Raw genomic sequence first — 12,257 nt, 5'->3', positions numbered from 1 at the left:
TTACAGATTGTGGATGTGGAGAAGGGACTGTTGGTAGGTAGTGGTCATGAGAATCACAGTCTCTTGTCTCTACCAGGATCTCTATTTCTATTTTTCTTCCACAGCACTGAACGACTCATCCGCACTGTCATTACCTTTGTTAAAGTTTATGTTTTTCCCCGTTGAACTAGTCTAATAGGGTGCAGCATACCTAGAGACATCAATTTTCTAGCGTCACCTAGTGTCCAGGACACCATAAGTAGGACACAACTGGAAGACAGTGCTGAGGGTGCCCCCTGGTGGCTTCTACTGAACCAATCTCATATAATGAGTTGATAAAAGTCTGAGAAAGGTGCTACACTGTGTACAGAGAATTTCCTTTAAATAAATGTTCGTGTGTGATGCTTATTTTATTAGAAACATTTATGACAGTTTTCATAAATAATTGTTATATATTCTATATAAATACATTAAAAATAAAAGATTGAAAGTAAAGATTAAATTTAAAAATGTTTTCATGATTTTTAGTTTTAAAAGAAAAATTGTTTCTGGGTGAGTGAATCTTTGAAGCACACTTCAGTAGCCTATTCCCAATGTGATCAGAAGGGGGACAGATTGCAAGGACAGGATGTGCAAAATTGCTCAACTACATGCATTTTACATGACTGTCCTCCTACACTAAAGGGAATATTCTGATCTGTAGTTTAGGTGCTAATTAAAGCATCTAGTTAACACACCCTCTTCTTCAAATAGGCCATAGAGCCCTTTCTCATCTCAAATAAATTTCACCTACCTTCTTAAGGAGGGGAGACAAAAATTCTTCTCCCAATCTAGGAAGGGTTTTGTATTTTTATTCTTAATACAATTTCCCAATATCACTATATCCATAATTTAGTTAATGTACTTAAATTTAATTTTCTGATAATGAACAAATTTATAGTAGATCAAGATGACTAGATGGGAGAATATGCATCACACTTCAAGCAGTTTTCAAAAGCAGACTCTGTTAACTGTGAATGTGTGCATCTGAAAGCTGCTCTCCTAATTTGCTGATACAAAATTAATTGCTGAGCATCCTCCAGAGAAATGACACTTTAAAAAAAAAGATTCCTGTCATGTATCTAAGTACACAATACCTATCTTCAGACACACCAGAAGAGGGCATCAGATCTCACTACACATGGTTGTGAGCCACCATGTGGTTGCTGGGATTTGAACTCAGAACCTCTGGAAGACCAGTAAGTGCTCTTAACTACCGAGCCATCTCTCCAGCCCTGAGAAATGACACTTTTTAATGTAATGTTTGCTAGTGCAAATTTGATGAAATGACAGTATAATGTGCTTCCTATGAGTTAGATGGTCAAGAAGCAATACTGAGCAGCCACAACAACATAGTTGACTTAATCTATGCTCAATGCATGTAAAATTTTGTAGAAATAGCACAGAACCCAGACACATATTCCTTACACTGTATATCAGCTTAGATGTTTTACAATACTCGATGAAAGGTTGATTCTAAGAAAACACATTGAATTACTAGGAAATGATCTCTGCATGCACATCAAGAACCAGAATTCATTACCTGTTCATCAGACAACATTACCAAAGAGAAGCGTTGCAAGATTTGAGAGACCAATCACAGTTCATGCTTCGCATGATGTAAAAGAACACAGGAGGGAAAGCTTTAAGGGAAACGTGTAGGACTTTTCTTTCCCTGCCCATCACTAACAGAGCCAAAGGCACTTGTGTATTCTTCCTATGAACCTTTCAACTTCTGAGTATCTTGGAATTAAACATTTTGAAAACTAATAGTCACATAACAGGGATCTCTCTGGAACTGCTTCAAAGTGTCAGCAGCAGATCCCATGTTCTGATGCTCTGTTGAATGGCAAGGAGGTGGACATGGAGGTTGGTCTGGAAAGACTGCCATGTGAATCATAAAGATACTCATCTCTACCCTGTCAAATATGTGTCTGCGTTTAAATAAATACTAGTGTTTAAATAAAATAAACACTGTGAGAAGACAGAAGGAAGCACCTTGGAACCCTCTCTTACAGCTTTTCCTCTCTGGCCAAGAATCATTGAATCTGTTAGAGCATCTCCTGGTGTCCTTGTCTGGCTTGAGAGGGCCTTTAGGAGGCTTTAAGCTCTAGTCCCTCTTGGTCATTTTGGTGCTTCTTATTGTCTCAAGTGAAATAGACTGCTTTAGAACCAATGCCTAGGATTATTCTATATCCGTACACTAATCTGCTTCCAGGAGCTAACAGAAGTGGAGGCACGGCTGTATTCTCTTAGTATATTCCTCAATATTGTCGTCTCCTTAGCAATTTCCCAGAGATTAGACAGTTAATTTGTAGCTCAGTGTTCCACATACATGGATTTCTGCTTGAAAAACTTAGGCACGACATACACACCTATGACTCAGCCTTCAAGAGGTAGATGTAAGAGGATTTTCAATTCAAGACTACCCTGAGCTACATATGAGATTCTATCTTAATACATCACTGTCCTCATGGGGAATAAAGAAATGGAAAGGAAAGGTAGATATAGAAGGATATAAATGAGACAAAATGAAAGGAGAGTAGAGAAGGAAGAAGAGACTATTTAAAAGATGTTATTTCTGTACCAAACATGCAGAGTCTATCTGCCTGTCACAATTTTCTAATAATTCAAGATGTTTTCTTAGAAGCAACATTGTATTGAATATTGTAAAATATCTAAATTGATTTATGGTGTAAGGAGGGGGTGTCTGGGTCTTATGCTATTACTATACAATTTTACATAGGAGACATGGCCCTTCCTAGATGTAATATTGATGAGGTGACCTGGAATACAAATCCCAAGTATACAGAGAACTGACTATATGCTGACTGTGATGACACCATATGGAAATTGTCGAGGTGATAATCAGAATCTAAGGGGAGAGTCATTAATACAGACGAGTCTGGGCCATGTGTGGTTAGACAGGGTCAGTGTGAGGGAGATGGCACCTAGTCAAACGGTGATCACCAAGAGCCTTCCCGTCTTGTCTCTTCCATAGCCTGCTCTATGACAAGAGTTGTCCAGAGAGAAAAAGGAGGCAGAATCCAGAATAATAACCTCCATTGCTCTCTGCTTTTTAACTTCTCTCTGAAGATATCTGTTGGGATGCCACCTACAGGAAGTACATTAAACACCATCTACGATAAATCTGACTGATCTCCCCCATTCTGTGCACACCAAGTGCCCATTACTCACAGGCACAATAGTACTTTTCAAAGGAAGATACAGGGGGCAAGGTGGGATCCACTTCTTCTGTTTGTCATGGGCCAGCCTATTTGTGGTTTGATGAAGCAAGATTTCTTCTTTTCAAAGCAATAAAATATTTTTTGCTGTGTGTTAAGAAGCAGAACTTTTGCTCAGTGTCTTCATTAACTTGAGTTTAGATACGACCACGAATAGAATCCCCATGATGGCACAGTGGCTGTATAAGGACAAGTAGAGAAACCTCATTATCACATCTGCCCTGTCTCACTAGTGATGCCCTCATCATGTTATGATGCAGCAAGAAGGCCCTAATCAGACACTGTTGCTGTGTTCTTTAAACCCCCAGTCTCCACAGTCAAGAGCCCAACAAACCTATTTTCTTTTTAAAAAAATTGACCAGGCTTTGGCCAGAAAGTGAACTAAGATAGTAGTATCTTTTGTTTTGTTTTCTTGTCAACTTGAGTATAGAAACTTTAAGGGATGTAAATAGAGATTTAAAGAATTTATTTAGGGCCAGTGAGATGTCTCAGTGGGTTGATGATCTGAGTTTTAGCCCCAGAATAGATATAAAGGAAGGAGAGAACTAACTTCTGAACGTTGTCCTCTTGTCTCTACATGTGCACTGTGGCACTCACATGTGTGCAAGTAGGTACATGCACCCACACGAGTCAATAAATATTTTAAAGTTATTTTATTTTGCAATATTTAACTCAAAAATATTAATAAATATATTTATTGATTTAGCTACACGGTATCAAAAGGACATGTAATACTGTATTCATTCAGTAATATTAATTTTTCTACTTCCGTTTCCAGTTTCGTATTAACTTTTCATGTGACTATTGGCTATACATATTTTTATAATTTCTACTGTCAATGTTGAGCCTCGTACAGGCATTCCAAAGTACATGGCTTTTGATTCTGACCCATTGAAGGCTGTGACCATACCAACTAGAAAACAAGTTCAAACCACAGGCTTCCATTGACTGGGAAATGAGTCAAATCATAAGCTTCTCCCTTATGATTCACTAAGAAAGATGTTTTTTCATTGATCCTATCATAACCTTCAGAATTTGAACAATTACCACTTTCTTAATTGATGTTTAAAGTCAGTGTACAGTGACTATCAACAGTTCTAACGTCTCGTCCTTATCCTGATTTATTAACCCTTTCTTAAGTGGATTTCCTAGTTTTGGTCTAAAATGATTTCTCAAGTGGCCTCTGTTAGCACCCTAAGCTGACATTATTGAAGGTGTTTCCAGAAAGACCTATTCTCAAAGCTATTTGGTGTCTACTAATGGACTTAGAACAGTTCTTTCCGTTTAGAAACACTGTACCCCGATCTTAAAGAAAAAAAAAACAAAAACAAAAACAAACCTGCATTAAAACTTTGCCCTTGGTAAGCCACTGAGCTGATGTGCAGCAAGGCAGGGCAGAATATGATAGGGGGGAATGGAATTTCCCCTCTGCCCTCTGAAGCTTTGCTGGAATAAAATGATTAAAATAAATTAAATGGGAGAAAAGTGTGTTAATGCACTATTGTCCTTAAGTACAGCCCACCATGATTCAGAAGCTTTGGGCCCTGCTCTTTCTAGGGGAAATGAAATACAGAAAATGTCAGGAAACAGCATGCTGGGGTTTCTCTTATTGTTGTTGAGCTTTATTGTTTTTTAGAACAAATAGTAAAAATCATTTAGGGAAAGTTGCAGGCTAGAAAACTATACAATAGTTTGAGATAACATGTATTTGCTCTGCAAACTTGGTGGGTAATAAATATCGTGTCCAATCTTTGAGAACCTCCCACCTGAGGCTCTATTACTACATGAGATACAAATCTGACAGAGGCTGAGGTCAGCTAGAGGGACACTGTGCCTGTCTTCTACGTTTTAATGGCTAAATCACAACCTGTATTTTTTTTTTAACAGCATCTGTTGTTTGTGATAGTCCTTACTAGGTAATGTGATACAATTTTAAAACATGTGTTCCCTTCTTCAAGAGAAGCAGTTTTGGGGGCTGGGGAGAAGGCTCAGTGGTTAAGAGCACAGACTACCATTGAAGAAGACCAAGGCCTGGTTCCAGGCATCCACATTGGAAAGTCCACAGCTGCTTCTACCTCCAGCTCCAGGGGACCAGACGCTTCTAGTCTCTGAGGGTGCCCTCACACTCCCACACATACTAAAAATAAATATTAAAAAAAAGAAAAAGCTGTTGTCAGCTTGCCTTAATAGTCCATTTTATGTATTTTTGTTTTTAAAAACAGATAAAAAGGTGGGTTGGATATTAGCAATGTTCAGAGGTAGTAAGACCAAGTGAAAAGGGTGTCATTGAAACAATCCAAAATGTTAACTGCTAGAGTTGTCTTAGTCTCAATCTCTCATCATTCCTAATGATGTGTGTGTGGAGGGGGGGGATTGTGTTTACCAGTGCACACTTACTGTTGTCCCCTATCCTGCATAGGCTCTCTAATAACACAAACACCAGTGACAGAAATAGTAACTAATGTTTATTTGGTGTCCATTAGGTGACAGGGCCTGCACAGTCTTACACATTTCACCCCTAGTTTTACAGTAATCCCCAATGGTATGTGCTATTTAGTCAGTTTTACAGTTGAAGGTTCTAAGATGCTGTCTAGCACTCCATTGGTGTGGGACTCAGAGCTGTTATCTGTGTCGCTCAATATTGAATGCTAAGTGTTGTGTTGTTTACTACTTATTCTGTCTCGAGGAGGCTCGCCATCCTAGGGGTAATAAACTGATATTTGTTACACAAAACTTTAGTCTAAATATCTAAAGAAGCATTGAGCATATATTCTTATGCCAGCATGAATTTAAACATCTCTTGACAGCCAAAGATGACACAAACATTTAGTGAAGAAAAAAAAATCCTTGCATGTGGCAGGCTGCCACCACTGCAGCCCCGGGGTGAGGTGGGGTGGGGTGTTCACGTAATATGTACCCTAGCCTCAGTGACATACCTTAAAACAAAAAGACATTTGAGGACAAAGGAAGCATCTAATGCTGACTTCTTGTGAAAGTACATGTGGTTAATCAACCAGATAGGCATACAATTTCATTCTGTAAAGTTTTATAAAGGAAAGTAAACTAAGTACTGCCTGGGAGTGAGTGCTGTGCAGAACACTCACGATTCTCTGATTCTGCCTTCTTCTCAGCACCTCACAGCCAACAGCTGCCTCCATTACACCAAGTCACTCAAAGGAGTTTCCTTTGAGATTTCAAGATACCTCAGAAAAGACCTTGGTGGAAGGAACAGGGAGGTGCCTCTGGATAAGAACTGATATTCTGTGCATATTTTGGAGAATTGTTTGTTAACTTGTGGCTTTGCTTTCAATGGCACTGTGGGGCATAAAAATTAGGAAAAACAAACTCGAGACAGCTGTATTAACCAGCAGTCCCCCCAAATCTAACTCTTGGCTTTGCATCTTCACTCCCCCCAGCGGAGACTGTTCCACTCAAGCTTGTGGGTCAAGTACAAGGAACTAGATTCAAGGATCTTTTTCTCCTCCATCCTTGTTTCTCTCCTATCTGGTGTTAGTGGGTGAAATGAGGGTGGGGGGAGGGGAGCTGAGGAGGGGGGTTAAAAGTGGGGAAAAAGAAACCACAAAGTAGCAAAGACCAGCAGAGATCCAGTTAGCTGGGTCTAAAATGCTAAAAGAGAATCTAGCCTAGGTAGATTTTACATTCCATGTATGCTGTCACCCTTAGGTTTATCTTAGGTTCAGGTTCCAGGTTAAGTTTTGAACAATTCAAATATAAACTGGAGGCTACAAGTCTGGCCACTTAGATAAGCCATTTACACAGCAAACATTTCCAGGATGTTTAAGTACACCAGTGCCCTAAAACAGTAGATTAGTGACAGTGTCCTAAGTGGAAGGTCTCAGAGGAAGAAAAACATAGGAAAAGGAGAAGCTAGAAAGTATAAAAGCTGGGGGGTGGGGTGCGAGGGTCTTAAACTAAGTAAGCTTAAGAAGAATGTCACCTTGTTTACAGTTTACATGAGGGAAATGGAAAAAAACGGGAGACATCTATGAAGTCAGCAGACAGGTTAAACTACGAAGTTAGCAGAAACATCATATAATGGGACACACTCAGGAAAAGTCTAATCAAACAGTGATGCACAAGGAACTCAGTGTATTTCAAAAATATTCCTTACCAAGCCCATAGTGGCCTAGGGACCCAGAGCCCATATTGTGGCAAGACTTGTATTCTCAGAATCTTAAGCAACCCCTCCCAAATGCGCTGGCCCCAAGCATATTCCTGGTTTTAGTGGAGGTGTTTGATCTCTATACCCAGGGCTCCAGGGAAAGCTCCCAAGGACTAGGCCCTAGATGGTTACTGGCTCTGCCAAGCATGTCCCTGAGTTTCAGAAGGAGCTCAAACACGGGGACCTAAGGAAAAAGAGGGAAAGTGTAGCTTGATCAGACCAGCACTCAATACAACAGTGTTTGTTGTTGTTTTACCTTTTCTAATGGTTGTCACTGAAAGGAGAATTATACGAATTCTAGGTTTGGAGATGCAAAATTAAAAGAATAAACCCCAAAAGGCCACAGACCCAGGGCTAAGCCCTGTAGCCAGGACTAGCAGGCCATAAAGATAAAGAAGCACAGGAAACACTGTCCAGGCAGGACTAGCAAGCCATAAAGATAAGGAAAAGGAATGCAGGAACCAGCCTGCATTAATGGGACTGACTTGTGGGATGTCTGGCAGGAAGACTTCTCCCCCTAGCACACTCAGGGCCATATCTCAACTAGGTGTCCTCAGGCCCCTGTTAAGCCCCTGACTTCTAGCACTTACTCTCTCTGCTTTGTTCTCACTGCTATGTTTGAATGAGCCAATTGTATGTAACCACACCAAAACCCCCTAGCTTTCTCTATATAACCCTCTGACTTTTGAGTTTCGTGGTCAACTCCTCTGTCTCTTCTGAGAGACACGTCTTCGCCCGGAGCTTCGTTATTATTAAACGACCTCTTGCTTTTACATCAAGACTGGTCTCTCGTGTTATCTGGGGTGCGCCATCCTGAGACTAGAGCGAGGGTCTTACAGTCACCAGGAGTCATCTTGCCCATGTGGCGAACAATGCTTTTCTCAAGAAGAAAACTAAACCTTTGTGGCACACCAGGCCTTACTGTTGATTGTGATCCTGTAATGCCCCACTGATCAGCTTCTTAGAGGCCTGCTCTTTGATATGGAGATGGGCCTAGTGGCTGGTTGCTAATCGGGATCTGATGCCATATTTCTGGACAATCCTGGTGAACAAACTTGTGTATCATAGCATCCTAATCTCTAACAGGCCTGGTTAGCTTACTACTTACACGTGTGGTATTTTGCAGGCAGTCCTCTCTCAGCTAAATTCTACTTAGTGTGCCTTGCTATCTCCTAACCTTTAGGAAATCCTTTACCTCATCAATTCTACTCTTATTTTACAGCTTGATATTGGATTGCTACCCAGCACATGAGATGCCTTCCACAACCCCCACAAAATAACTCCAAATGGATCTTACACCTTAATGTTAAATGCTAAGAACAGAACTGTAGAAACTAGGCTTCTGAGTTTGGGATAACGCCAAGGATCTTTCCGTACACAAGCCAAATGCTCTGCACAGTTGCAGCCCCTACAAGGAAGTTATTCAGAAACTGCCGCTGGGTCTAGTGAGTGGCTAAGACCTCACAGGTAGCCGCGGATTCCAACTCAGCCCCGGGAAAGACCCACCACACCAGCTCCCACTGCTCAGTCCCCTGCCCGTCCGCCCGCCCTCCCCCCCCGCCCCCCCCCCCCGCCCCTGTGCTCACCATGTCGCAACTTTGGAGCTTGCCTGAACATGCCTCAGAGAATTCAACGGCAGGACAGAGAGCACAGCAGCCAGGACCAGTTAAGACTGCTTAACTACTAAGCGAATCCTACACCTAGGCACCCGGAAAAGCCCGCCTTCCCTTCTGATTGGAAGGTCCAGTGAAGACTCCGAATGGCCAGTACTCTTGAGTGACTTGAGGACCTCTGTAAGGGTAGGCGGGGCTGAACGTACAGTGTAGGTACACACTTGCCGGCCCAAGCATCAAGCCTGAAGCCAGACCTTTTCCAGATCTACAGGGATTTGAATTTCACTAGCACTTGTGCCTGTCCTCCAACAGCGTTCTCATCTGTCTCCCCGCCCAGCCCCCGGAAGGACCCACCACACCACCTACCACTGCCCAGCCGCTTGCTCCTCCCTTTCGTGGGCGGTGACCCTGTGCTGACCAGGTCCTCACTTCAACCTGCACTCAGCTCACAACATTCAGTTGTCTCTTTCCCTTCCGCTTCCTGGAATCAAGGTATACAGCTTGCATAACCCCTGGTACTCAACGAGCACTGGGGTTATTAATCTGTCCCACAAGTGGAAGGGTGTCCAAGATATTAGCAACTAAAGAGAGATTTGAGGAAACAAGAGTTTTGTTTTGTGGCTTTTGGGATTCAGACCCGACAGTCAGTGGACCTTCATATATTTAACACACCAAAGCTGTCTGGGCCTCCAGGTTCTCCCAGCACTCCTCAGTCCCGACCTGTAACAGGGCCTGTCTGGCATACCCCACCTTGTACCTTGAACTTTACAGTGCAGGGGCCGAGTTTTCCCTTCCCCAGAAGCTCTTCCTAAATAATCCAGAAATTTTGTACTCTTTGTCTTTCTGTTTCTCTGCCTCTCTCTCCCTCCCCCTCCCCTTTCCATCCTTCCCTCTCTTCCCTCCACCTCCCCTCTCACCCCCCCTCCCTGCCTACTGCATTTTTCTCTCCCTGATTGCCTTGCTTGCTTTTTCTCTCTTTGTCCCCACCCCTGCTCATTATCCTCACTCCCCCATATCGACTTTTCTGACCTCTCTGGGACTAGTGAACTCTATCCTTGGGATCAGTGAGCCCACTAGAGAATTGCCCCCAATAAACACTCTCATTTGGCTTGTGTTGAATCCTTCCTACTGGGCTTAGGTAAACTGCAGCTAGTTTTCACTGGTAGGTACTGGAACCCTGGGAGACAAACCTTGTGGAATACTACTGTTAGCCAGCACATCCTCTTCAGTGGGAAGATAAGCACACATTCACACACAGAACTGTTTTAGTAAAGGTTCTCTAGATGAACAGACCTGATAGGATGAATCTCTGCAGATTGAATTTTCACATCGTTAGTCCAACGATGGCTAACGTGGCATGTACAGGGATAGGGAAACCTATACGTGAACATAGCCAGACTCCTTCAGTGAAATCCCAGTGCTTCCTTTCTTGAGGGAAATCATTGCTTTGAAAATGACTTCCTATCCTCTCCTTGCCTGCCACAGGGGGTAAATCTTTCTCATTTCTTCTGTCTTGTCTTACATGATGGCTATTCCTTGTATTCAAACTGACTACATGTGGAATTAACTAAAACTGAAAAGTTTAGGTACTGTGGGGGGATTTCTCTTAATTATAGCTTTTGAAATGTGAAAACCCTTCTTTAATCTAGATTTTTTGAGTTGTTAAGATCCACCTTTACTCTAGGCCACAGCTTTTGGTGGCAGCCTACATATATAAAGAATACTGAAGATGGTAGCTCATTCTCTTTGTCTACTTACCTTACCTCTGGCTAGCAAGTTCTTTCTTGCCTTTTCTCCTTTCTTTCTTTGCTTTTCTGGCATTAAAAAGCCTACTTCTTTGAAACTCTGGTATATACTGAAGACAGACAGACATCCAGCCACATGGACTGAACCACACTGGATTCTTCAACTTTCCATTGGTAGACAGCCACTGTTAGTGAGACATTCTAATAAATCCGCTTTCAACATACATACAGAGATTCATTCTATCAGTTCTGTTTATTAACAGAATGTTTAGTTGTTGTTGTAAAAATATAAAAATAAAAAAGGTATTGGTGTCTCTTACCCTGCTGGGTCCGGCACCTCAGTGCCACAAGATATCCACTAGATATCTTGGTGGAAACACATACCAGCCGCACGCTTTCCTACACTCAAACCCTCACATAAAAGAAGACACAACACAATAATCTTTGACCCAATTGGTAAGATATAATTGCCCTCTTAAACATACAAAGCCCGGTACCATCCATCCCTTAAGAACATTGATAACAACCTGTAAATACACAGAGCAGAATCTTAACATCACCTGCCATGGCTTCTCCCCTCTCGCCTTCTCTCTCCTCCTTTCTCTCCTCCTCTCCTCCTTTTCCTTCAAACTTCTCTCCAGCCCATCCTTCCTTCTCCTCCAATGACAGGCCTCCTTCTACCTGTACCTGCCCCTCACCTGTACTTTACAGATTCAATGGAGAGGTGGTTCTGGTGAAGTCACCTGAGTTCTGAGTCCTTGACTGGGCAGCTGTCCTTGGGGCAGTGGAATTAGCATCAAAATACAGTAACTTCAGGGCAAACCATAACATTTAGTAATATAGCCATGTGTGCATACAAGGTTTTTGTTTTGTTTTTCCACCGTTCCACTGAGGAAGATGTCCAGCTAACAACTGTGCTCCACAGTGTTTGTCCTCTGTTTCCTGCTTTTCTCCCAGGCTTGTCTCAGACCTACCAGGTGAGAAGTAGCTGCAGTTTACCTGAACCCAGATGCAGTCACAAGGCTCAGGGAAATTGCAATGCTAGAGTAGATAGGTTGTGTAAAACCTAATCCTCCACAATGGGAAGGCCCACAAGATATGCCCTTCACGACTCCTATAAGACGCAAACTGGTGAGAGAGGCACCACACATTTGAAAAGTGTTGTTCTTGCCCTTTTCTGTGTGCCAGACCTTAGGGTTGGAGATGTTGCTCAATTAGATGAATTAAATTCAATGCTGCTGGGGTTGGGGATTTGGCTTACTGGTAGAGCGCTCCTGGGTTCGGTCCCCAGCTCCAAAAGTGTCCAGGACACCATAAGTAGGACACAACTGGAAGACAGTGCTGAGGGTGCCCCCTGGTGGTTTCTACTGAACCAATCTCATATAATGAGTTGATAAAAGTCTGAGAAAGGTGCTATACTGTGTACAGTGAATTTCCTTTACATAAATGTTCA

The sequence above is a fragment of the Rattus norvegicus genome, chromosome 9 (assembly GCF_021556685.1).
Source record: "Rattus norvegicus strain SHRSP/BbbUtx chromosome 9, alternate assembly SHRSP_T2T, whole genome shotgun sequence".
NCBI classification, from domain to species: Eukaryota; Metazoa; Chordata; class Mammalia; order Rodentia; family Muridae; genus Rattus; species Rattus norvegicus.
This window is presented reverse-complemented; position numbering follows the sequence as displayed.